This window comes from Protopterus annectens, chromosome 2.part2 (assembly GCF_019279795.1).
Source record: "Protopterus annectens isolate FY-2018-M chromosome 2.part2, PAN1.0, whole genome shotgun sequence".
Taxonomy (NCBI): Eukaryota; Metazoa; Chordata; order Ceratodontiformes; family Protopteridae; genus Protopterus; species Protopterus annectens.
Genome location: NC_056730.1, coordinates 731,688,908 through 731,715,834, shown reverse-complemented (window position 1 = coordinate 731,715,834; position 26,927 = coordinate 731,688,908). Strand labels below are relative to the sequence as shown.

General features: G+C 39.2%; 1 protein-coding gene across 1 annotated transcript in view; it reads left to right on the top strand.

Annotated features, from left to right (window-relative positions):
- The window catches only part of ARSK (arylsulfatase family member K), a 1,632,787-nt gene that overhangs the window by 334,363 nt on the left and 1,271,497 nt on the right, over nucleotides 1-26,927 (top strand). The gene's annotated exons all lie outside the window — the stretch shown is intronic.

Below are 26,927 nucleotides of genomic sequence, written 5' to 3'. Positions count from 1 at the left end.
AACTCACATGAAACACTCAAAACTATATGCACTTTCTAGAAAGGAGGTTTACCCCTCAAAATAGGGGTGGTCACCCTAAAATCAAGAGCTGCACACAAAGACATCATCTGTTTTAAAGTTAAGATTAACCATGCTAAAGAGCACATTATAGCTTCTGTTCTCACATAAATAGATTGCTGTCTTGTCTTATCTATGTTCCTCCAAGGTGTGTAAAGCAACTTGCATGCTTACACTAAGCATTAACTAGCATTAACTTTTAGACAAAAGGCACATGTTACCCTTACATAAATCAAACTAGGCACTGTTATATTTAATGCATTAAAATACTAAATGCTAATGAGTCAAATACTTTTCTGATCTGAACAGCTTACCAATGTCATATTTAAAATTATCTATATTGTACCGTGTAGGTTTAACTGAGAACCCACTGTTTAGACCTCTTATGATAGACTGGTTGTACTTGCAGACTCCTGGTCTTTAACTAAAGCCTGAGAATAATGGAAAAAATGGCTAATAACTTTACAAATGTAAGAAGGAAATACCATTTATTCAAGATTTTCTTCTTTTCAAGCCTACTTACTTAAAAAACATTGTGCGTAGCTTAAAGTAAGGGCATTCATTGATATATATATATATATATATATATATATATATATATATATATATATATATATACCTCTGTAAACCATGAACGTGTTATGTTTTAATTCTACATATAATATGATCAATACATATTTACACCCCCCTAGAAATCCAAGATCACAATATTATATTAACTTTAATGTGCTTCATCCCAGTCTTTCTAGATATATAACAATTAAGACAAAACTACTTTCTTACTTTAATATCACTGCATACGTAATAGTGATAAAAATCTCCAAACCTGATGTTTAAAATATTTGACTACATAGTATATAGAACTGATTTACATTACAATTTACATCATGAATTTGTTCATACCAATATTAATAACAAAAGCTGTTTTACTTACAGTTACTTCTTCAGTCCCTTCAGTGTGCATCTAAACATTAATGATATAATTTGGGGGTTGTGCTTTGTAGTTCTTCAACCAGTTTAACACAGTCAACAGACGAACAGTCTTTTACAGAAATTTCTCCTTGCAGAACTACAGTTAATGTGTCTAGACTACTTTGTATGGAATTGATTCTTTAAAGTTCCCCGGTTTATTCAATAAATCCACATTTTCCTGGTCTTCTTTTAATCATCTTGATCTCCCAACACGTCTCTGGATAAAGTCCATGGTACTCCTGCTTTTTCAAGTCAACTGCTAGGCTTTTTTTTCTGTCACTCAAGTTTTTTTTTTCTTTGCAGTAATAGAAAATGTTTCAACAGCAAACTTCATCATATTGACAGAACATTCAGAGGCATTGTCCCTTTGGCTTAATGGCTTGCTGTTTGTTGGCTAAACTTTATTATTTATTTCTTCCTTAGCCTGTTCTGCATCCAAAATATCTGATCTAGGAAGAATATTCTGAAGGCGGCTGGATATAGTAACTTGAATCCCACACCTGCTTCTTGACTTTCCATGACTTCTAGAATAAACTTGCTTGCCTAGCATACAGTGAATGATGAGTTTTAATATGTCCCCTTCTTCTACAGTTTTGTCATAAGCAGCTCTGTCTGCTGGTACAATTGTATCTTTACTAATAATAGTCTTGGCTGCTTTCTCATGGCCAGATTAGAAGAGTACACACAATGTACCCCCACAATTAACAGTTCTGCTGTGTAGCACTAGTCCAGTTGCTTGTTTGGGCTGTCATAAAATTAATGTTGTTTATTCCTTCCAATTTGCCCAGTAAGCCAAAAAAAAAATCAGGTTTTCTTTGCATTCTGTGTCTTCTAACTCTACTATTTTTTGAAACAAGTCTCCATCAGAAACCTTGTGTACAACCAGTCTTTCATTCATTTCATACTTTAAGTTCTGCAGTTGTATCAATTCATTAATTACTAAAACCATCTTGCATTTTTCCATCATTTTATAATTTTATTTTATTTTATACATTCATATAGTATCTCATTTATTTTAAATACCTCTGAGTGCATTTGATTTATTTTTTCTTCTAAATTACTGGAAGCGTTCTGTACAAAAGCTGAAATCTGAACTACATTTTTGCTAAACAGCCAGAATAAGCCTTTTCTTCTCATTTTCTAGGTATATTTTCACTTACTTTCTCCAAAGTTGTTCTTTGCTGTCATTGCATCCAAACAGTGTAATTTTTAACCAGTGGCTGACTTTTACCCAAATTGATAACTTTTACTGGATTTTTTAACAGTTTCTCCATTCTCATATTAAGAGAGTCCTTATCAACCTGTTACTCTCTGTGCAACCGTCTTGTAATTCCTGTGAATCATGCTTTCTTACCGTTAGGCTTTGATTTGTTAACAAACTGCTTCATGGACTCAAGGTGTAAGTGCTGATTCTTTCCACTTTCATGTGCCTACTGTGTGATTCTAAGCAAGTAACTTAACCAGACAGGCTGCCCCTGAAAAGAGACATTTGTGTCCAGTGGGCTTACATGGTTAACAGATGTCTAGTTAGGTGATTATGTAAGGAATAATGCCTGACAGGGTGTGTGTTAATGTGTAATTAACGCCCACTCAGGGGTATTATGAGGCCTGATGCTGCAGGTGGAGGGCCTGTACACCCATAGAAAGGCATTAATACACACACTGGAGGGCATTATTGTGCTTACAGAATGGGCTGTCTGTAAAATTGTTGTGTTTTACTTACTTTTTTTTAGTACTATATTATATTTTTTATTTATTTTTGATGTAAAATAGTTCCTCTGCCTAATGCTTCAAACTTTCTGTAGTATATGTTGTGATGCCCCTGCACTGGCCCAGTAATCGAGGGGCTCAGTCCTCACCACTGGCAACACCTAGGGGATATACAATCTGGGAGGATGATAAGTACATACACAGTAAAGTGCAATTTCCCTTAAGAGCACACAGAGATCACAGTCGGTCTGGGGCTGGTTTCTCCCTCTTTCTCCAGATACCCAATAAGACTCCCCACTGGCACAGTTATAGGCTTAGGATCTCAGCTGAGGGGCCAAGCCAAGACCTCCAGCACCCTCTCTGTTGAACCAGTGCTTCATGTCCCTGCCCAAGTAGCTGACACACACACACACACACACACACACACACACACACACACACACACACACACACACACTTTGAGATTTGGTTTATATACAGACACACACACACACTCACCTGGGGAAGGCTGGCACAGGTTTACTAGCTATGCCCCCTTCTGCCCAGACTATAAGGTAGTTTCCACTGCCACCAACTCTTACTTATCAGCTACTATAAGCCCCCTTACAAAGGGTGCCCAATCCTACTGTGTAATGTTACTATTATCCAAATGGTAGTCTGACCAAGACTTGCAAAGCTGTTTAGGAGTGGCTTGTACAGTGTCACCAAATACATATGCAAGTACTCTAAGAGCTTAAATATGTCTCACAAATATCAGTCACAAAGATAGGTTTAAATATATTTGATAATAAATAATAGAACAAGGCAATACTCAGTCAATCAACACAGTAACTTCAGAGTTCAAAATCACAGGAAATATTTTAAAACAACTTTGCAGGACAGTCTCAAATAAATGCAGAAAACATCTAAACTAATCTTTACTATATTCCTATGCCCTAAATCGTACCTACGGCAAGGCAAGTGCAGATGATGATGATGAGTGGATATTCTTGCTAGGTCCAAGACAAAATACAAAATGCACAGCCTCTCTCTGAGAAAGTTCTTAAATTAATATCAAATATTACTGTTGTGTTAGCTTTGATGACATCACCTTTTTGTCACCTGACTTCATTTCCCAGGCTAAAACAGAAACTAACAGAATTTAACATCTCTGTGTTAAAAATACATATCTCTCAGATGCTTGCAGATCTTGTAAGTCATAAAACAATCAAACACTTTTTACATTTAAACCTAGTAATTACTTCTCTTTCTAGACAACACAAAAACTTCTAGCTCTAGACATTGTGTCTACTACACTGAAACTGAGAGATAACATCTCTTGTTTATGGCCCAGCTGTAAAGTAACTTAACCTCAACTATTCTTAAGTTTTGCAAGTTAATCTTCTATGTTCCAGAAGGGTATGCTGTGGTTACATTCTTGAATCTCAGTAGATAACAAACAGTTCTGTATAAATCATATCAATATTCACAAATGACATAGAATTATTTACAAAATTCCAGATAGCTGGGCTGACAAATTTTCCCTGTCACATATGTTAATGGTGTTGAAGAAAGCATTTTACATGAAAAATATATAAAAAAAAGTAAGTAAAACACAACAGTTTTACAGAGAGTCTCAAACAAAAAATGCTCACAAGTACGGCAGGTGCAAATGACCAAGACAAAGCACAAATTTTCAAAAACAATGGCCAGCACCAAAGTGTACTAAGCACCCGAAAATTTTATTAAGTTATAACGACCACATGAACATCATACCAGTTTTGGCATAACTACCTTCTTCAGTGATGAGCAGTATAATGACAAATAACCATTTAAATAGTAAACCCCTTCTATCTTCCTATTAGATCACTTCCTGTCAATCCCAAAATAGTATATAAAATCATTAAATAACCAGTTAATTCATTTCATATCAACCCCAAAACATTATAGATGATCATTAAGTCTGGGGGAAAAAAGGCCCCCTAGTTTTATAATCCAATATTTCTCCTTCTAATTTAAAATGGAGCGCTAGCCAAATTTATTACCTCTATGTCCCTGAATTTGGTCAATGATAGTAAAATAAGATCTGGCAGTATTATGGGAAATGCAGTGTCTATAAAGAGCCTTAGGCATTCTCCTGTTATGTACATCACTAAAGTGTTCAGACATACGTATCCTAAGGGGACGAGAGGTTTTCCCTACATAGAAGGCCAAGCAGGCACAATAAACCAAGTACACCACCCAGTCACTTCCACAATTCGCAAATAAGTTAATCAAATAACAAGGGGACAATAATCTCTTTTGATATGGGTGACATTCACCTGGCAAACAGCTGTGCCATGTAAAAGGATTTCTTGACAACTGTTGCTCTGTAGTATTCAAAGGGGGGGAAATTAACAGCTCAGGTTCCCAGGTATATAACTACATTTTCATACTAAAGCGGGAGTACTGTCAATGCTGCCTGGTGGAGTGATGGTTTGTCTGCCAAAACCAACAATGCTCATTTTTAGCATTAAATTTAAGCCCATTTTCAGTGGCATTTATAAGTGTAAGTTCCTGCTGGAGGGCTTCAGTGTCATAGGAGGATTTGACAAGGATGCCCAGTTTGCTGTCATCCGCAGACTTGATTAGCCGTAAGTTTTGGTTTTTAGTCTGTAGGTCAAAGAAGTAAATACTGAACAAAAGGAGTCTGACTACTGAGCCCATGCAGCCATTACTGCTCAGCTTCATGTTTTCTGACACTGCCCCTATCACCTACACTGTGTGGGTTCTGTTTTTTATCCAATTTGCTAGCCATGGTTTCACATAGGGGTCTATTTCTAACACATTTATTTTATTAATTATGCTAGTATGAGGGATGTTCTCAAATGCCTTGGCCAAATCAAGGCTGGCTGTGTGTACAATACCCCCTCTGCCAACAGCTTGTGTTACCTTTTCAAATAAATTTACCTGGTTCATTACACAGGGCCTACATTTTATGAAACCAAATTGTTGCAGTTCTTACCTGATGAGATTTTTAATATTAATGTTAATCAAGTAGTTTGTAATGTATCCCATGGCTTTGCAAATATGACTTATCAGGCTGATGAGCCTATAGTTTCCAGGTTCAGTAGTAGTGCCGCCTTTATGGAGTGGCATCACCAGTGCTGCACATTGTACTAACATGACTGAGCTTATAGCAAGTGTCACAAAAGGAAATATTGTTAGCCTAGCTATATGGAATTTTGCAAATAAATGTATGTCATTTGTGAATATTCATATAGAAATGTGACAGAGGGAGATACTGCCAGCACAGTTGTCTGGAATTTTGTAGATGGTTATGTGTCATTTGTGAATATCAGCATGATTCATATGCTTGTATTACAAATGTATTAGAACTGTATGTCATACAAGATGGTTTGTACAGACGTGTGCTGAAGAGATATGTTATAGAGTACTCAGCTTAAAGATGTATCCATAGTGTACCCAGAACAGACATGAACATAAACTATTGTAACTGTGTAAATGTATATGTTTTAACAGTGAGAACTGGCACATAGAAGGTTAACTTGCAAAACTTCAGAAAAAAACAGTTGAAATTAAATTATTTTATAACCACATAAGAAAAGAGGTGTTATCTTTCAGTTTCGGTGCAACAGGAGACATAATGTCTAGAAGTAGAGGTTTTCGTATTGTCTTTAAATATGGAGAAATGTAAATTATTTTACAACTTCCACCATTTACCAAAAGATCTAAGGTCTATGTGTTTTCGCAGGTAGATGCTAAAATCAGTGGTTGTGAGCCTGGGAACAGATGGTCAGATGACAAGAAGTGATGTCATGCTGCCAGCTACTCCAGCAGTAATATTTGAAATATTAATTTAAGAATTGTCTGAGAGAGAGAGACTGTGCATTCTGTATTTCTCTTTGACCTGACAACATCAGCTGGAGAACCCACTCACATCTGTCTTGCCTTGCTATGACTAAGTACGTCTAGGGTACAGTAATTTCTCTTAGATACAGCTAGGAATATAGTGAAGTATAGCTTAGATGTTTTCTTTATTTATTTGAGACTGTCTTGCAATGTTGTTTTAAAGATTTCCTGTGATTTTGAATTCTGATGTTACTGTGATAATTTAGAGAATATTTTCTTGTTCTTTTATTATTTATTATTAAGTATATTTAAACCTGTCATTGTGGCTGTTATTTGTCATACATAGTTTAAGTTCTTAGAGTACTTGCATATCTATTTGGTGACACTGTGCAGACCATTCCTAAAAGCCTTGTTCTTGGTCAAACTACCATTTGGATTAATAGTAACATTACACAGTAAGATTGGACACCCTTTGCCAAGGGCCTTAAAGTAGCTGATAAGTAGTGGCTGATGGCAGTGAAAACTATTTTATAGTCTGGGCAGAAGGGGTCATAGCTAGTAAATTTGTGCCAGCCTTTCCCGTGTGTGTGTGTGTGTGTGTGTGTGTGTGAGAGAGAGAGCTACGTGGGTAGGGACACAAAGCACTGGTTGGACAGAGAGGGTGCTGGAGGTCTTGGCTTGGCCACTCAGCTGAGATCTCAACTCTGTAGCTGTGCCAGTGGGGAGTTTTATTGGGGGATCTGGAGAAAGAGGGAGAAAGCAGCCCCAGACTGACCATGGTCTCTTTGTGCTCTTAAGGGAAATTGTACTTTACTGTGTGTGTACTCCCAGTGTGTATGCCCCCAACTGTTGCCAGTGGTGAGGATTGAGGCTCGTTGTTTATTGGGCTAGTGGTGGGCTGTTATAGCAAGGCTCAAGCTAAATAGCTTATGGAGAAATTTTGCCAGGATATATTTAGTACTTTTTACAAAACAACCAGATATGTTACCTAGTTCCATGGAAGAAGTATTTTTAGTCTTCAGTATCACTTTCAGTACATGTTTTTAGTGGTGATTGGGGGGGGGGGACTTAAAAGATACAGAGATCATTTATCTTTGAATATTTGTCTCAGGAGTGAAATTCACACCAAATGTATTTGCTAAATCAAAGAGTAAAAAGGTCACACAGACAAACAAATTAAAAACTACAAGCAAAACCTAGCCCAGCTAGAGTTTTCACTGTGTGATACCTTAAACCTCCTGTAATAGAGTCCCATGCAAATGACCCCTGGTGGTGCATCCTGGGATGTGGGATAGCTCAGCCAATAAGAGACTTCGTTCTATAGTATAGCGTGCCGAGTCGGAGCCGAGGATCGGCTCCGAACCCATCAGTACAGAATGTAGGCGAGATGGATCCCATACATCTAAAGTTATGGTAAGTACATAACTAAAAGTTTCAGATGCCAACCAGAGTTTCTGGACTGCCTTAGTAAAAATACTAACCTTTTTTTTAATTCTTAATCAAATTCCTAGAATGTTATTTATTTATCGACATTTGTTTATTTATTGACATTTGTTTACTGGGAAAATCTGAATGGGCACAGGTACCCTTTTTCAGTGAAGGCCCAAGGAGAAAAGCTCCATTGTATACTCTCTTAAGTTTTTCCTTTTGTTTTAGATTTTATTTATGTTAGTGGACTACCATGGTGGTTTGCTTTTCAATGTCCCATTGTATTTGGATCTGGATGGGATTTTCAATTTTGTACATTTACTTATGTCGGTATAAAACTACTCTGCAAATCTATCTGCTGAGGTGATTATCCCTGGTTGATGTTGTTACAAGTCAGTGTTGACACTTCATAAAAGTTGAGTAGATATGTGCATTTGAAGTCTTTTAATTTTGGTACATTAGTTTGAGTGGGTTTAGGTAGATTGATGGAAAAGATTACTTGTGTATGGTCTGACGTAATTGGAGAGGGAGTTACTAGGAGAGTTGCGCATGTTAATGCTACATTTTAAGTACCAGGTCAATAATATTTTGTCCTCTAGTTGGACTAGCAGTAAACTGGTCCCCCGAGGTTTTTATTTATTAGATCTAAAAACTTCTGTGCATATCCTACATTGAAGGTGTAGGCACTCAAGTCAACTGATAGGTATTTCATTTCTCCCAGAATAATGAAGTTCTTATTAATGAGGAACTCATCCATGACATTTAGGAACCTGACCCAAACTTCTTGGGTCATGGGAGGCATCCTGTAACAAGTGATACACTTGATAGTTGATTTTGTTAATGTGGTTTGGAGTTCTGTAAGTTATTTTTGTGGGTATCTAGGATCTACTTGCTTATAAGTGCTGTCTGACAAATATGAACATGCCACCACAGTTGCCATTGGTTCTGAAGGCATGACAGGTGCTAAATTGAGTTTTGGAGGGAGTGCGTTCTATGCACTTAAACCATATTTCAGTGATTACGCATATATGGATGTCTTCCAAATGCAGGAGTGACTCAAGATCAAGCAGCTTGTTGTTTAGACTATTAGTGTTAAACAGAACCACCTTAATTTTATCCTATTTTGATTGTTGATTTGTTTACAATGTTGGAATGTTCATTAACTGAACTTTACCTAAAAAGACACTAGGAGGGAAGGAAGGACTTTAGTAGGTATGTGGAAGTCTGTGAACAAGAGGTGCAAACCATTTCTCTATCTTGGAGAACATTTGTTTATATTTTGCAAGGTAATCATAAGGGGTAACTGTAGATTAGACCACTAAATGTGATGTGAAGAGTTTTGCACTTGTATGATGGTTTAGCCAGGGGAAAGGCAAATAATTGTTTATCCACATGTAATAAAGCATTCTTAATTCAAAGACAGAAGACCAACAGTGAGAATACATTAATTCCTGCATTTCCAAGTTTTACTGACTGGAATTTGTACATAGAAAGACAAGATGGATAAACTTCCTTACAGCAAAGTCAGATGTTCACCATATTGATCACTGCTGCAGTAGCCTGAGCTATATTGGTCAAATCCTACATAGGATATAACAGCTGGCAAGCTTCACAGCACTTTCCACATGGCCAAAACATAAGTCAGCTTGAGCTGAGCTGACTAAAAAAACAAGTTTGGGTGTAGAGCCCTTCAGAGCTTTCCTGCTGCCAAAGAGTACACTATTCTGAAGCTTTTGAGAATCGATGGCCAGCTTCTGCTGTTCCTTTACTGGACAGATAAGTTCCCCTTGGGGAAAAGCTTCCATTTACAAAAAAAAAAATGTTTGTTTATTAATACTTTCTTGTTCAGAAACTCATGGAGTTTGTGTTAATGGACTGTCACAAAACTGTATTTTATTTTTAAATGAAAGCCCTCTTTTTTCTGTCAGTTTAAAAGTCATTTAAAGTAATTGAAAACAAGGTTTTCTGTGGGGAAATTGTGTTTATTTTACTTTCTGGGGCTGGCAAAGTGTTTAAAGTGCTTTTTATTGTATTTTCATAAGAAAAAGTGACATTTAAAAACTTTTAAGTTTTATCAGATTTTGCTATTTGTTTTACCAGGAAAGAGGCACCATTTTTGGCTTGATCGTAGAACAAACTACTGATCCCATGGCCAGTCTTTCTTCCCGCCACAAAAAGAAAAAGTTAACCAAACAGACTTTGCCACCAGAGCAGGCAAGCAATTTGCCTCAGCCACAGGTGTGCGACTCTGCTGTGGCCATTTGTGGTACCTCAGACCACTCATCTTTTATCTCGGATCTCTCTGGTGTAGCACTTACATCCACTATGGACTGGAGGTTAGCCATATCCTCTGCGGATTCTGGGTCCTCTTAGAGGGCAAGGGAGAGTCACTCCTGTCAGACCTGGGAGAGGGGAACAGGGAAGATTCCCTGTTTTGTCAGAATGTTGTGCCCATCCCTAGGGAAGCCACTGCTGCCATTAATAATGCTGTTGACCCCATTTTTTCCTATCAAAAAGAAAAAGAAAACTAAACGTATCTAATCTTCAAATTTCCTTAGACAGGATTAGTTTACTGCGTCTCGCTCAGGGTTTAATTCAGGTAATTGATCCTGTTTATAAAGTATAAAGTAGTTTCTGGTAAAAGAAAGAGGGATACCTCTTTTCCTGAAGAGATTCAAGATTTTGAATCTGGACAGGAAGATGGAGACAAATAGAGAGTTTTTTTGATTCTCACTTTGGGGGGCTCTCTTTCTCTAAGACTATTTCTAGACTGCGCCAGTGTTTTCAGTGTGACAAAAAATGAGGTTTCTCAGTCCACCAGAAAATACTATGAGCTGTTACAGAATGAATTTCCAGAGCCCATTCTTCCAGTTCCTTTGGCTTTGGAGGATATGTGTTGCTTCCTGTATTTTTCCTGATAGTCAACCACTAAAGTGTTAATGCCCCTAAAAAGGCAGACAGGATGTATACAGTTCCTCAGTCTTTTAATTTTTTTATATTCTCTTTCCAAAGCTGACCCAGTAGATATAGTTTTAGTTAATCCTACAGCTGCTAAACATTTAGCTAATTCCAATCCTACTTTCTCCAGCAGGAAAATGATTGTCTGTGGGACCTGGGTATTCAAGCTCCTATGCAGAGGAGGAAAAATGTCAACGAATAAAATACCCTAGGGAAGCCAAGAACAAATGGATGACCAGGTCGGCTGCCTTAATTAAGGTACCGTGGGATGTCGGTGAAGAAGCTGGGCTACCGGTAAAGCCTTGAGAAAGGCTGTGCGTACCCGAGCGCTTCTGGTTGAAGGCTGAGTAAAGCCTTTAGAAAGGCTTCATGTACAGCTCGTAGTTCCGGCTGGTCAGGTAGCCTGGTAAGAGGAACCACTAGTGTGGCAGCTACAAATCAAAGATGAAACACACAGAAAAACAGGCAAAATAATGTAAATGTGGCTCAGCTAAGGAGCTCTGCTCGCCATGGTGGCAAAAAATCAACGTAGTCGAAGTTCAGATTCTAGAAGATTGTACTTTATTGAAGCAAAAAGTACCAGAAGTACAATCACCATCGAAGCGTAGTTCCTTAATGAAAAGAGTGATCCAGAGGATTTCCTTTTATAAGAGTACCTGGGGGTGTGTCAGTGGGAGCCAATCAAGTGTGGGTGTAAAAACCTTTATTGTGATTGGGCACAACAACTTGAATCACACCTTACAATCTGATAGGTTAGATACCCTGAGCCAGCTCATACGTGGTTAGTAGAATCACTCTAAACCTACAATAGTGAAGTTCGGAGAGTAGCTAAAATTAGCTAAAAAATGTAGTTAACTAAAATTAGTCTTGCTGGAAAAAACCCCAGTCTTGTATCTCATAAAGATACAACACCGTATAACACAACCTCTGCACCTGGACCTCTAACAGATTTATCGACAAAATGTTACCTTTCGTGCGACAGTCTGTTTTGATCTCACCAGTCTACCTCCAGCCCATGGTCTGATAATTCCCCTGGCAAATTTGGACTCATTTGTTTTTGGTCAATGGTTCATCTATATATATTTTTTTGTCTTTCATGTTTTCTACAATGGTTCAGTATTACTTTTTTTCGTGTCTTTCTAGCTTTTCAGGTTACATATCAGTGCCTTTTTAAGATTGTTTTTTTAATTAACAGCCCTCATTCAGTTCCATATCTTAATACACTAGTTTATATTGATATCCATTGTTTAAGAATTTTTCACTATTTTGTTTCTCTTTTTAGTTTCTGTATCTTATTTTTTGGATATCTAGCCTGGTTCTTATTTTTTGGTCTTATTTTTTGGTTTTCTAGCCTGTTTCTTATTTTACATACATGTTATTTTACATACATGTTGTTGCTATTTCTCTAGTACGCTCAGCTTTGCTTAATATGCTCTTTTAGGTCGTCCACCATCCTGATGAAGATTTCGAAAAGTGTAGCCTAACAATGTATTTTACCAGCAAGGGTTGATTTTTTTCCAGCAAGACTATTTTTAGTTAACTACATTTTTTTAGCTAATTTTAGCTAATCTCCGAACTTCACTACTGTAGGTTTCGAGTGATTCTACTAACCACATATGAGCTGGCTCAGGGTATCTAACCTATCAGATTGTAAGGTATGATGTCAAGTTGTCGTGCCCAATCACAATAAAGGTTTTTTCACCCACACTTGATTGGCTCCCACTGACACACCCCCAGGTACTCTTATAAAAGGAAATCCTCTGGATCACTCTTTCCATTAAGGAACTATGCTTCGATGGTGATTATACTTCTGGTACTTTTTACTTCAATAAAGTACGACCTTCTAGAATCTGAACTTCGACTACGTTGATTTTTTGCCACCACGGCGAGCAGAGCTCCTTAGCCGAGCTACATTTACGTTGTTTTGCCTGTTTTTTGTGTGTGTTTCATCTTTGATTTCTAGCTGCCACACTAGCGGTTCTTCTCACCAGGCAACCTGACCAGCCAGAACTATGACCTGTATACAAAGCCTTTCTAAAGGCTTTACTCAGCCTTCAACCACAAGCGCTCGGGTACGCACAGCCTTTCTCAAGGCTTAACCAGTAGCCCAGCTTCTAAACCCACATCCCACCATACCTTTATTAAGGCAGCCTACCTGGTCATCCATTTGTTCTTGGCTTCACTAGGGTATTTTATTCGTGGACATTAATCCTACTCTTTCTGATAAAGATGGGAAGAAGATTGACAAAGTAAAGGAAAAAGTGTATGCTTCTGCAACTGTGATCAGGCTCATATGTGTGTTTGTTCTGACTAATAGTGAAAGCATGAGGAAGGTTTTGTTTGCAGTTTCTTTTTGTGGGGAAAATCTTCTTTAAATAATTTAGTTGTTCAGTTGTACAAGTCACATTGTTTGCAGTGTGTGTATGACTCACTTGATACTTCTTCCAGTGCTATGGTCTCTGGCACTCTTTAGAGGAGGTTTGCTTGGATGTGTTCTCAGAACTTTATGGATGAGGTTCAAAATAAGATTTTAAATTCTCCTTTGGGTAGAGATTTAGGTTTTGTTACCTCTGCTGTAGAGGTGATCAAGAAGTGTGATGAAAGAGGTAAGTTGATTCAGGGAATCTCTAAGATTTTTCATTCCTCTTTTTCCAGATTTACAAAGCGATTCTGTAACCTCTCATACAGTTTTGGCAAAAAACAAAATAAGCAGTCTCAACAAAATAAAGGTAAACAAATATTTAAGAAGAAATGGCAAGGGGGTTCCTAAAAGAACTCTGGAATCTCCCAAAACCAACAACAGTCCAACAAGTCAGAGTGACTCTAAGGGGACTTGTCCCCCCCCCCCCAACCTGGCAGTCCTATTTCCCAACCAGAAAGTATGAATCTCCACTTTTCTCTTTGGCAACAGGTAGTTTCAGACAAATGGGTTCAGAAGATCATTCATCAAGGATACAGATGGCATTGAGTGGAAATTCCTAGTTTCCAAGGAGTAATTACTCATTCACCAGACCAGAGTCTTTTGCTTCCACATGTCCTTCATCACATGCTGTCCCAGGGAGTGATAGAACCAGTTCTTCCTTCCCAGGTGGGGAAGAGTTTTTATTCAAGGATGTTTTTAGTATCAAAAGAAAGAAAGTGCATGGAGACCAGTTCTGGATCTTTCTTTCCTAAACCTGTTTGTTATGGTGCCCAAATTCAAAATTGTCACTTCCCAACTTGTTACCTCTTCTTCCTCATTCAAGTTTCCTGGTATGACTGAATTTAAAAGATGCTTATCATCACATCCATATTTATCTAGACGTCAGGAGTGTCTTAAGTTTTTGTGTGTCTGGATCACATTATCAGTTCTCTGCCTTACCCTTTGGACTATCCACTGCACCAAAAGTGTTCACAAAGTTTCTAGCTCCAGTTATAGCTCATTGCAGGCTTCAGGGTATCCAGTTTTTTCCATATGTAGGTGACTTGCTTATCTGTGCAGAGTTTTTTTACATAGTGTCAGGAATATCTCACTTGGGTGAGAGATTTCTTACACAAGCTGGGATCCCAAGAGAATATTCAAAAGTCATTTTTGACTCCATCACATGTAATTGTGTTCCTGTGGTATAAACCAGACACTTTAGGCCTAAAGTGATATCCAAGTTTTCTTTAAGCCAAACTTTCCATCTCCCCATTTTCTTTCCTGAACCTAAAAATTAGGGAGAAAGGATACTCCATACCTTGGATTTCCACAGACAACTCAAGTACTATCTGTACAGAAGTAAATCTTTAAGATATATTTTTTGTGAAGGTAAAAAGAAGAGACAACCTTTGTCAAAACAGACTATTTCCAAATGTCTGTCTACCACAACTAAACTGTTCCAGGCAGGGTCACGGCCCACTCTAATAGGGCCTTGGTTTCATCTATGGCTTTTTGAAAGGGTTTAATCCTACTGGTATTCTAAAAGCTGCAAATAGGTGTATAGTTTTACAAAGCACTATGTACATATACTTTTACAAAGCATTACTTGCTTGATTCCTTCTATTGGTCTGGATCAGGCTTTCCTATGACCATTCTCCAGGGGTTCCTGGATCCTACTCCTTTCTACTCTCTGCTTGCAGTAAGCTAGGGTAATCTACCCATATAGCTAAGGCTATTGCAGCAGTGATCAATATGATGAGCATAGTATAGTTGTGTAAGTGAACTCACCATAAGAGTAGATGTTCAAATGATCACTGCTGCAGTAGCTGCTTCCTCCCTCCACCCCTTGTTTTTTGGTGTGTTGTTTATGCCAGTGTGTGGGCATTTATTTTTTGATGTTCCTAGCATTGCACTTTCAGAACTTAGTCTCCCTGTCCCCATTGGCATGAAAGCTCTGAAAGGCCTGGCGCCCAAACCTGTCTTTTTATTTAGCTCAGCTCAAGCTGACAGTTTAGGTGTGTGGGAAGTGCCCTGAAGCTTTGGAAACTGGCCGGCTATTATATCCTATGCTGGATATAACCCATATATCCAAGGCTACTGCAGAAGTGATCATTTGAACATCTACTGTTATGGTAAGTTTACTTACACAACTGCACTTTCTGTATCTTATTCATAATTATGTAGAAAAGTACTTCTGGTAATTCAACAAAACATTTTATTGTCACTCTCCATCCATCCTGATGAGCATAGCCCTTTATTAATCGGGTATGCTTTACCTGACAACACCAGTTCACCCACAGTAGTGCATAGCCTTCTCCCTCTTTGTAAAATCCTGTGAACTTATATAATCACTTCCTCTGGGACCTCCAGCTGTCAGACATCTTTATGTGCGTACTCTTTCCTTACAAAAGAAGGTCACTACTTCATTTTCTGTATTTTCACTTTCATTATAGTTCTTATTTTCCTTATTTTTTTTTTTTTACTTTTTATCTACCATCATACCTCTCAGCTGTATAGATTTTCGCAGAATGTCCAAATTTTTGCCTCATGCTTTTGGACTGTTTTTTCATAAAATTGTGGTTTTGTGGCAAATTAGTGGCTAATCATTAAAGACTGAAGTTAGAAAATAATGACAGACATTTGGGTTTTAGACTTAATGCCCTTCAGAAAATGAATGCTAATGCAAAACCTGTTATTCTATCAAACGTTTAAGTTTGTAAGAACAATTTTTAAAATCTGTCCCTATTTTTGGTCCTTTGTCCCACTTTTATTCATGGCTTTGTCCAGATTTTTTACTCAAAGAGGTTGAGAGGTATTAACAGGGTTTGTAAGGGTATTACTGTCTTGATGTTTTGCATATTCTCTGTGCATATTTGTGTATTTTCATTTTCTTCCCACTTCCTAAGAACATGCTGATCTGATGTTGTCCTTTTCATTCCTCCTCACTAATGTGTCTCAGATCCAGTATTGGATCCAACTCAGCCACTTTCCAAGACTTAGGATCCAAGTCTTGAGCTCCTTCCTCTACCCATAATGCACCATACCTTCCTCAACTTCCCAGATCTCATTTGCTGTGCATTAGTCCAGATGTGGTTCCAGTCTCAAGCTAGTAGTTTTTGGTCAGATAAGTGAAAATTTTCTAGTGTTAGCCTGAGTATTGTTATTATTATTATTACTACCTTTTGTCCTCTGTTTTACCTTCCTCATAGTTAATGAAATGCTAGGGAATTTATGTTTCCCTTTTCTTCTGCTGCTTCTTCTTCCTTCACCTTCATGCTGTTGGAACTTCAAAAAAAACTTTCTAATTAAAGTTAAAGTTAGAGTTAATTATTTAAGTTTTTATGACTAATTAGCTTTACTGTTTTCCAGTTTATTGCTTGTTGTTGGTGTGTGTAGGGTGCTTTTATGTCAGAAAAGCCAACTGGGTTTAAGAGTTGCATTTCTTGTGGGCACAAGATCCCCAACTCGGATGCCCATAAGAAGTGCATCTATTGCCTAGGCCCAGACTATTTGGATGTAGAGTGTGTGGTGTGTGCAGTGTTCAATCCACGTGCATTAACAAACTGCCGAAACAAGCTTATCTTAAAGGGCTTGTTGCCTTCATCTGCCACTTCTGGGGCTCAAACCCCCTTTAAGCATGCTGGCTCCAAACGCTCCATCTCAGCTTCCTCTGGAGAGTCGGAGCATGCCAAGAAAAAGGCTAAGGTCTTTGATCAGTCGACATCTGATCTGAGCACCTCACGTATATCTTCAGATGCAAAGACTTCTTTGAATCAGACAATGTAGACTCCTAAGGTCTCAAGGCCAGTGTTGGATCTGAAAGTGCTATTGGATCCATCCTCCTTGGCTCCAAGCATCTCTAAGACCTTGGATCTTATTATTATTTCAGGATCCCCTGTTCCAGGCACCTCCTCCTGGATTCCAAGGGCTTCAGATCCAGTGGCTAGGAGCCTGACATTGGCCTTCCAGATGGAACTGGTATCCCCAGCTGTTCCTTCCAAGATCCTTCAAACCCCTAGCAAATCCAAACATGCAAACACAGCTTCTTCCAGGTCTTCCCAAAGCTTCACTGAGGCCAACTTGGTCAGAATGATGTGGAAGTTCCTTATGGTACAGATCCAGATGGGGGTGTTGCCATCTCTGTCCCATCTCGGATCCATGACTCCTCCTTCTCCTTCCATACAGACTCCTTTTCCGATCCAACCTCTGGTTTCAGAATCCCAAGAGAGTCGATGTCAGATCTGTCACTTTCCCTTGGAGCTTCAGCCTTCGACAGCTCAGGGAGGCCTCAGATCCGTGGGTGGTTCTACTCACTCTCCTCTGGTAACTTTGGTTCTGAGGGAAAGGCAGGGGGCTTCTCTGGGCACATTAGCCTTCCAGGCGGCAGAAAGAGCTTTCTCTAGGTTTAGAAAGTTGTCTCCTAAAACCCAGGATCTACCCCTTCCTTCATCAGATCAGAGCACTGAGACCATCATTCCTTTCTTAGGTCAGCCTGTCCTGAGAAGCCTCTAGACTACTTCCCCTCAGGGGCTCCCCCTTCTTCTCATACCTCCCCTTAACACCTCATGAAGGAGGTCCCTTGAAAGAAAAAAGTGTAAAAGGAGGCACATAGACTCCCATTTGGAGTCCCTCACAGAGGACACCAATCTCGATGAGGGAGAAGGATCTCCCCAATCACCACCCGAGGGCATCTCTTTTGGAGACATTCTAGAACTCCTCCAGCAGAAAGATGGATTGTCTGCCCAACCTCCTTCTTCTGAGAAATCAGTGTTCTGGAGGCTTTCAGGATGGGACCGTCTACACTGGGTGACTCCCCTGACAGATGAGCTGATTGACCTAGTCTCCCGCCTGGCCTGGAAGGAACTGAACATGGTTGAGCCTGTCCCCAAGCTCCCCAATAGTTTCCTGAGCCCACCATTGGATTGAAAGCATTGGAGTAAAGGCATTCCTGTAGATGCCTTTGTTGTTGCAGCAACTACTAAGAAGGAGCTGGCAGAGCAGAGCTCCACTGTCTATCCACCTAACAAGGAGTCTAGAGTGCTGGACAGACATGGAAAGTGAGTTTATGGCTCAGATACTTTCTCTCTGAGGTTGTTGAACTACTTTGCACACTTCACCTGTCTGAAGAGAGACCTGGTTAAGGAATTATCCAACTCTCTTACCGAGACCATGTCAGAGGAGGACCTGAAAAAGGTTTCTCCCCAACTGGCTACTCTTTCTTCCCTTGCTAATTCCTTTATGAGGTTGATTTCTCATGTGGCAGAAGGCACATCACGAGCAACTGGTAGAGGCATAGCATCAGGAGACGTGCTTGGATGTGGCTTTGTGACTTAGTGAAACCCTTCAAGGCATCATTCATTAATACCCCCTTCAATGGGTTTTCCCGGTTTGAGCCTTCTGTGAAAGATACTCTAACCTACAGTGAGCAAGAAGGAAAGACATTGCCTGCTGTGGAGATCACATTTTCTACTCTTCAGAGAACCTTCTCCAGGAATCATTGAGGAGGTAAGAAGACTTGGTTCAAGAAATCTCAAGGCTCTTTTCAGGATCTGCGTGAGGATATTTCCAACAGAGGGAGAGGAGGAGTTTTCAGTGGCAGACATCTCCCCTGAGGCAGGTAGGGTCCACAGAATCAGGACTCCAGGGAACCCTTCTCTGATAGGCCCTTCCAGCACTCCTGAAGCACTGTCTGACTGTCCATCTCTGGAGTCAGTTGGAGTCATCTATCCCTGCAACTAGATGTCTGGCCAAGTATAACAAACAATTCCTGGGTGCTAAATATTATATCCAGAGGCTATTACATTCTCTTTTCCCTAAATCCTCCAGGTCCAAGGAGGAGACTCCCCAACATTCCACCCAGTCAGAGAGAGTATGCATTACAAGAGTCATCCAGGAGTTCCTGACTGAACAAAGAGGATTCTGAACCTATTCTCTCTTCTTTTTAGTGCCAAAAAGACAGGGGACCTGAGATCTGTTCTGGACCTCAGCAATTTGAATAATTTAGTCAAGAAGTCAAAGTTCTGAATGGTTAAGTTTCAGTCCATCTTGCCACTGTTACACAAGGATGATTGAATGTGCTCTGTAGATCTTCAGGATGTGTACTATCGTATCAAGATTGAAAGGCAGTCCTGACGTCATTTGCACTTTCGGCTGGGAGCCAATCACTAGAAGTTCAAGGCCCTCTGGATGCACCACAGCCTCCCAGGTGTTTACCAAATGTTTGGCAGTCATAGCTGCTCACCTGAGGCTAAAGGAATTCCAGGCATTTCCATATATAGATGATTGCTCCTTACTGCAACATCAAGGCATCTTCTACTGCCATCAAGGGACTGCCTAGGGAGAATCTTCCACCACATGGGTATCACGATAAATGTAGCAAAATCAAACTTAACACCCATGCAAAACTTAGAGTTCATAGGAAAGCAACTGGATTCAAGAACACAAGTAGCTTTCTTGCCAGTACACCGCATTTTATCTTTGAGACAACACATTCAAGATGTACTAGAGCACCCGCAACCACTGGCCAAGTTGGTTTTATGGGCTCTAGGGTCAGTGGCAGCCACAATCGTTCTAGTCCTATTGGCAAGGTTCTTAATGAGAGCTCTCCAGTGGACCATAGTAGTTCAGTGGTTCATCTTCTGTCACCCACTGTCTTCTCCCATAAAACTGTCTCAGATCTGTAGGAATCATCTTACAGTGGTGGCTAGAATCACACAACCTTTCTCTAGGCAGACCCTTCTCTCTTCCCCCAGCCATAGCCACAGTGACCACAGATGCTTCCTGGTCTGGGGGGGGGGGCACTTCTAGGAAATATAGTCCAAGGTACGTGGTCACCTGTAGAGACCCAAGTTACATATCAATGTCTTTGAGATGAGAGTAGTCCATCTTATATTGCAAGTTTTCCAGGATGTTCTCCCTCTGGGAACGATTGCGATTCATATGGACAACATGTCAGTAGTCTGGTACATCAGCAAACAAGCAGGAACCCATTCTTACCCATTTTGCAGGGAGGCTATGAGAGTTTGGGAATGGGTGATATCTTCAGACCATTTTCTGACTGCAACACACATTACAGGAGTAACCAGCGTTCTAACAGACAGGCTCAACAGGTCAAATTTGATTCCTCATGAGTGGTCCCTCAAACATTCACTAGTGAATAAGATATTCAGCTGTTGGGGCCAACCTTGTTGTGACTTCTTTGTCTCTCTCTAGAACTTCAAGTGCAATAAGTATTTTGCTCTGATCCCCCCAGAGGGGGAGTCACTGAGGGATGCTCTATCCCACGATTGGCCCTCGGGTCTCCTTTATGCTTGCCCCCCCCCCCATTACCATTGATCCCAAAAGTTCTACAGGAAGCCAACAGGTTGAAGAGTTCCTTAATCTTCGTTGCCCCTTTCTGGCCTCACCAGGTGTGGTTTCCCTTTCTTTGGTCTCACCTCAAGTTTCTGCTTTGGATTCTGGATCCCATACAGGATCTCATATCTCACCCATCAGAATCTCAGATTCCCAGTCTCCACTCCCTCAAGCTGACCACATGGTTTCTCCAATTCCAGTAATTTTATGAAAGTCTAGGCTCGCCCCCTCTGTATGTGACATTATCCTGGCCTCTTAGGGAGCTTCCAACAAAAAGGCCTATAATACTAAGTGGAAGAAGTTCTCTTTTTGGGCGTCTAAGGAAATTATTGATCCTTTCTCAGAACCCACAGCGTCTGTTCTCCTTTTTCTTAGCACTCTTTTTCAAGAAGGAGCTAGTGTCTCCACCATCAAATTCCAGCTGGTTGCCTTATCCAATTTTCTTGCGGGGAAGAGAAATTCACCCCTTTTTTCTTCTAAATGATGTAAGACTCTCATGAAGGGAGTGTTTCATCTTGGACGTCCAACTAAATATCCCTCTCCCCCTTGGGCTCTAACGATGGTACTGCAAGGTCTTAACCAGAAGCCGTTTGAACTGGCAAATTCTTGTGACATATCTATCTATGTATGTGTAATATATAATGTATGTGTGTGTATTATATATATATATATGTATATATATATATATATATATATATATATATGTATGTATATATATATATATATATATATATGTGTGTATATATATATATATATATATATGTGTGTGTGTGTGTGTGTGTGTGTAGGTGTATATTACATAATCGAAAAGTCAGTTCAGCGAACGGCACTTACATCAGAAATGCTGTACAGTCATTTCTCTGTTGAGGTGGGCCTGCGCCCCCACTTACCCCGCTAATTATATATACCAACTCTGAGGTCATACTACAGTGAGGAAAAGGTAAATTTTCTGATCTTCACTGTACCGCAATCACACTATAAAAAGTTCACTGAAGAACATTTTCAATGTAAGTGCCATTCACTGAACTGACTTTTTGATTATGTAATACACACCCTGTGTGTGTTTGTGTGTGTGTTTGTGTGTGTGTGTGTGTGTATACATATATATATATATATATATATATATATATATATATATATATATATATATATATATATATGTGTGTGTGTGTGTGTTTGTGTATGTATATATATATATATATATATATATATATATATATCACACAGATATACATATATAAAAATATACACAGACGCATATATAAAAATATACACAGACACGCATATATATAAACTATATTATTATCTCACACACTATATATAATATGCTTGTACAGAATATAGAGTTTGTGTGTAGAGGTTTCTCACTTTGATGTGTCAAAATGATTTAAATAATGGTGTAAATTAAACAGTGACATTATTTTAAATAATTATGGTTGTAAGTAGTGCTGCATGTAGTTTTGTTTTTTGTTTTTTTTTTGTAAATGTTGTGTTTCTCTTTAAGGCAAAGGAGTACACTTTTTATTAGAAAATTCCCACAGTTGGTTAACCAGCAATCATCCTATTGTGTGGTATTAAGGAAAAGAGGGCTATGTCCCCAGGAATCAGAGAAGCTGTCCTCTCAATGCAGGAAGAGTTTTGTGCCTGGAACAGTAGGTCTATGGAGTGTACTGTATCAAAGAAAAAACGTCCTGAAAAAAACTTATGTAGGCTGGAGATTTCCAGCTAAGAATCCAAACAGTATTGGGACTCCAGCTGAACTGGTTTAATAGACTGTAGAATTCTTATTTTACCTATGCTATAAAAAAAGAGTCTGCACCATTATTTTTACTATTTAAAAAAATAGACTGGTTGCCTCTGCTATCTTATTAGGTATCACAGTTGTGGGTGTAGTGGACACATTTGACACACATTTTTCTTGTCAAAAATGACCCCAAGTTTTGCCTTTCCTTGCCTGAATGGTTATAATTTAAACAAGGTTTTCCTAGTTGCAGAAATAATAGGCCTGTGGTGTGGGCTGGGTGCTTTCATGTAGAGTACGCCTTTATTTTTCATTTTGCAAAGAAGTTGATAATGGAGCAAGTGTTTCAGACTATTGCTGCTGCAGCTGATGGTATGTTGGCAGTTGCCATGTCCATAGCAATGCCAGACACAGTTCTTTCTGTTAAGCAACTAACCAGGGGGGAAAACATTGAGGCATATCTTGCAGTCATAGCATATGTGGGTGTAAATGACCTGTGGCATACCTACCTGGACTATATGAAGAGAGCCATTATGGAACTCTTGGACTGTGTGTCCCAGGCTGGTGTGTGCCTAGCATTGAACAGCATTTTACTTTCATCAAGGATGATGCCACAGTATGAGTAAAAGTTGATTGACTAATAATTGGCATAGTTTCTAGTGTCATTCTAGGGGGGTAGAATATTTGTCAGTATGTGAAAATATGGTCAGTAGAGCATGTTGCTTTGCCAAGGGTGGTATGCACCTGTGTCCCCCTTTAGGTTTTCAAATATTGTGTTAAATATAGTGCCTTTTTTAGGCATTGCCTAACTGACGAACCTTCTGACATAGCAAAACTAACCCAAGGGAATCTAAAGGTGATACTGCTCAGTGCCAGGAGCCTAAACAAGGAACTCACTGAGAGAGAGAGATTCCTGGACTTTGTAAACACAAATACCTTCAACCAGATAGTCCATATGCTGACTAGGGTTGCAAACATATTCTACCTAGTACTCTTAAACATGGGAAAATATTGTACCCAACCCCACCCATAGTAGTGTCATCTCTGGTAATGTCAGACCACAGTGCTGTCTCCTTCTAGTAAAAATCACTTATGTGATCCTGGTAGCATTTAGGAATTATTCTAAGGCAAAGTTCCTACTACTAAGTGATAACCCTTCAAAATTTCAAGACCCCCAAACCCTGAGAACATAGTTGCCTATGTAGAATTCTTCACAGAAACCCTGCACAATCATGTCAGTAAACACAAAGAATCAGCTGTGCCTACCAGAAATAGGCCCAGAACTAACTAAAAAAAACAAACCACTTAAACATGTTGAACAACAAAAGAAAAAAGTCATAGCAAAGATTAGGAAGTTTTACGCCCAACATGATGAAAACACTCTCAATCTAAACAAACAACCATTAGGGCAAAGTAAGTCTACCAAAACTAAATTGGAGGAAAAGATAGCCTCCCAGGCAAAGGATAACTTCAAGGCTTTCTTTAGCTATATCCAAAACCACAAAAGCAGCTCATGGCAGCTTGCAGAACTGATTGTAAATGGAGCTGCCTTCATGGAGCTGGAAGATATACCAAATCTGCTGGCTCAAAAATTCAGCTCCAGTTTTACCCCCTCTCCCACCCCCAGCTTCCTCCCAGCAAATACAATCAAACAAACCCCTGTCTCAGCTATCAATAGCAGGTCTTAGATGCGCTCTGTAAGACCAAAAAAACACTGCATCAGTGGGCACAGATAATATCCTAAGTTGCTTTCTGTGTTGCGTGCAACATGACCTTTTGCAACCACTGGAGTCAGGGTTTAGCCATAGTCTCCAGACAGGTGTTATGTCACGCCAATAGTGAACTACAATGTCATCCCTCTGCACAAGGGTGGACCATTTGGAACTATAGACCAATGCATCTGAATAGTCTAATATGCAAAGCCATTGACAGAATTTTCATAAAATTGATGGAAACAAACGTAGAAAACATTCAGACATTGAATCTAACCCAGTTTGGTTTTGTCAAGAGCAGACAATGCCTAATCTACCTGGTGGACTTCTTTAAGAAGGTCACCAAGACAATGGATGAAGATGAAACAGTGCATACTGCCTACTTTGACCTGACTAAGGTATTTAATACAATACCCCACTTAGGAATTGTAAACAAGTTCACAGATATAGGCATAAAAGTGCTATGTTGTAGACTGGATGGCCAGCTGGCTCACAGATAGGACCTAGGAAGTTAGGATAGTAGAGGCCACCTCCACAAAGAGTCTGGTCCGTAACTGAGTTCCTCGGGACTTCGTGTAGGGTCTACTCCTTTTTGGCAATGACTTCTCAGAAGTGAAAGTGAATATTGATTGGCTGACCAAGCTTGCAGATGATTGTAAACTAGAAGCAGTCATACAATTCCCCTAAGACATTAACATCCTAGAGGAAGGACTAACACTGACAAAAGACTGGTGCCAGAGCCATGCCTTAAAACTCAATGTCAAGAAATGCAGAATGGTACACTTTTGGTAGTATTAGCCATCCTAGGAAATTACTTCACACCATTAAGAGTAGAACCAGTAGTCAGGGATTTGGATACTTATGTAGCTAGTAACCCAGCTTTTGAGCAATATGTGCCTAAATAGTAACAAAACCATTATGTTACTCAACATAATATGCAAGGGTATGGCATCTAGGTCCAAGGAAGTCATCATTCCACTGTATTCATCCATTGTCAGGCCCATCACTGAGTACAATCCCCCTTTCAGCATGGTCCTGATCAGGCACTTGCAACAACCGGATTGTACACAAGAGGTTCCTCACAAAAAGAAAACAGGGTGTAATCAGCATGTCCTGTGCAGATTGCCGCAAAGTGCTATCTCTATATTCTGTTTCCAACAGACTGTTCAGAGGTGAGATGTCTTATGATTGGCATACAAGGTAACCAAGGCATCCTTGGCTGCTGCTCTGATTGACCTTTTGCATATCCACAAAATGAATAACATAAAAAAGAAAAACAAGTTCTTGCCCACACTTTGCTTTAGTGCTTTAGCACTGTTAGTACCACAGTATTTTCTTTTGTATTTGCAGCACTTTGCTGATTTTCCTAGCTGTGTAAGGGCAGATGGCAGATGTAATTACCACTTAAGGTCCCAGAGAAAATAGGTGATGCTTTCCTTCCTCATCGCTGACTTGGAGCTCACAGCTGCAACCTTTGTAGGGGTGCAGAACAATGGTAGTTAATTCCATTGTCTTTCTTCACTTGGTAGACTTTTTATGGAGTGTACCTATGAAACAAGTAACCTGTTGAAGGCTTCCTGTTTAACCTTGTCGTATTTATTAATGCAGAAAATAGTCTTAACATGCAAGTGAACATGGTTTTGGAGGGGGAATGAGGTTTAACAGAAGGTAGAAACTGAATAATGTATGCAATTGTTCCTTAGAATGTAAGATATATAACAATATATGTGATGTATATTTATCAATGTGAACTTGTAGTATAGTTTGATTACTCTTATATAAATGCAAGTTTGCCTATGTCACAAGTGATAATTCAATAAAGGCGTTTAAGAAAGCATGCAAGTGAATATGAATCTTAAGGAAAACTGTTATAATACACAGATGCATACAGTGATACTGCTACCATCAAGATGTAGAGTTTGGAATTCATCTTAGAAATCTGTGCAGCATGATTTTTATCAGGTCAGATACTTCATATTTAATTACACAAGCCCACATACCTGTGTGCCTTGTATTTGCTCTAACTACATTCTTGGACATCTGTCATTCTCTGCAGGGATCTGAAAATTATCACAATTATGCTTTCTCTCAGATCTGTACTTACTGTTCAGTATTATTTTTGCCCAGCATGTTGGCTCGGAGAGTTATTTTTATGTGGACAATAATTCTATTGGATGACTAGCATTTTTGCAGTTAGTGTAGAAGACTGCAGGGTGTTATTTAGGAAGTGCTTCCAGAATTATCCTCCAGGAAAAAAATAAAAAAGGACGCTATGTCTGTAAGAGTACTGTTCTGTCACTTTTTCTTTTTCGTTTTTCACTTGAAGTGATTGTGCAGGGTAAATGAAAGCAATTGTGCAGGGTAAATGAAAGCAATTGTATCTCAGAAAAAAATCACTTTTTATTTTTACTTTATTTATGACTTATAGAACATGCAGGTTATCTAGCCTTTTTACAAATTGTTTATAACAGTGAGCATTGCGTCTTATTATTTTTATATTGTCTGTAATGGCAAACCTTTTTATTCAAACACATAGTAGTATGCTACAGTGTTGGGTAAAGATGTCACTTCCGTAAGCAAGAAACACTTGTGAGCATAATTACCTAAAGTATAACAAGAATTTATGTATAAAAATAAATAAATGCAGCTGCTAATTTGTGAATATACAGTTAACACAGGAAAGGGGCTTCCTGAATTTGGTAGATTTTATATTGGTCACCTGAAGACTCCATTTATAATTTGAACCAGCTGGACACTAAATACA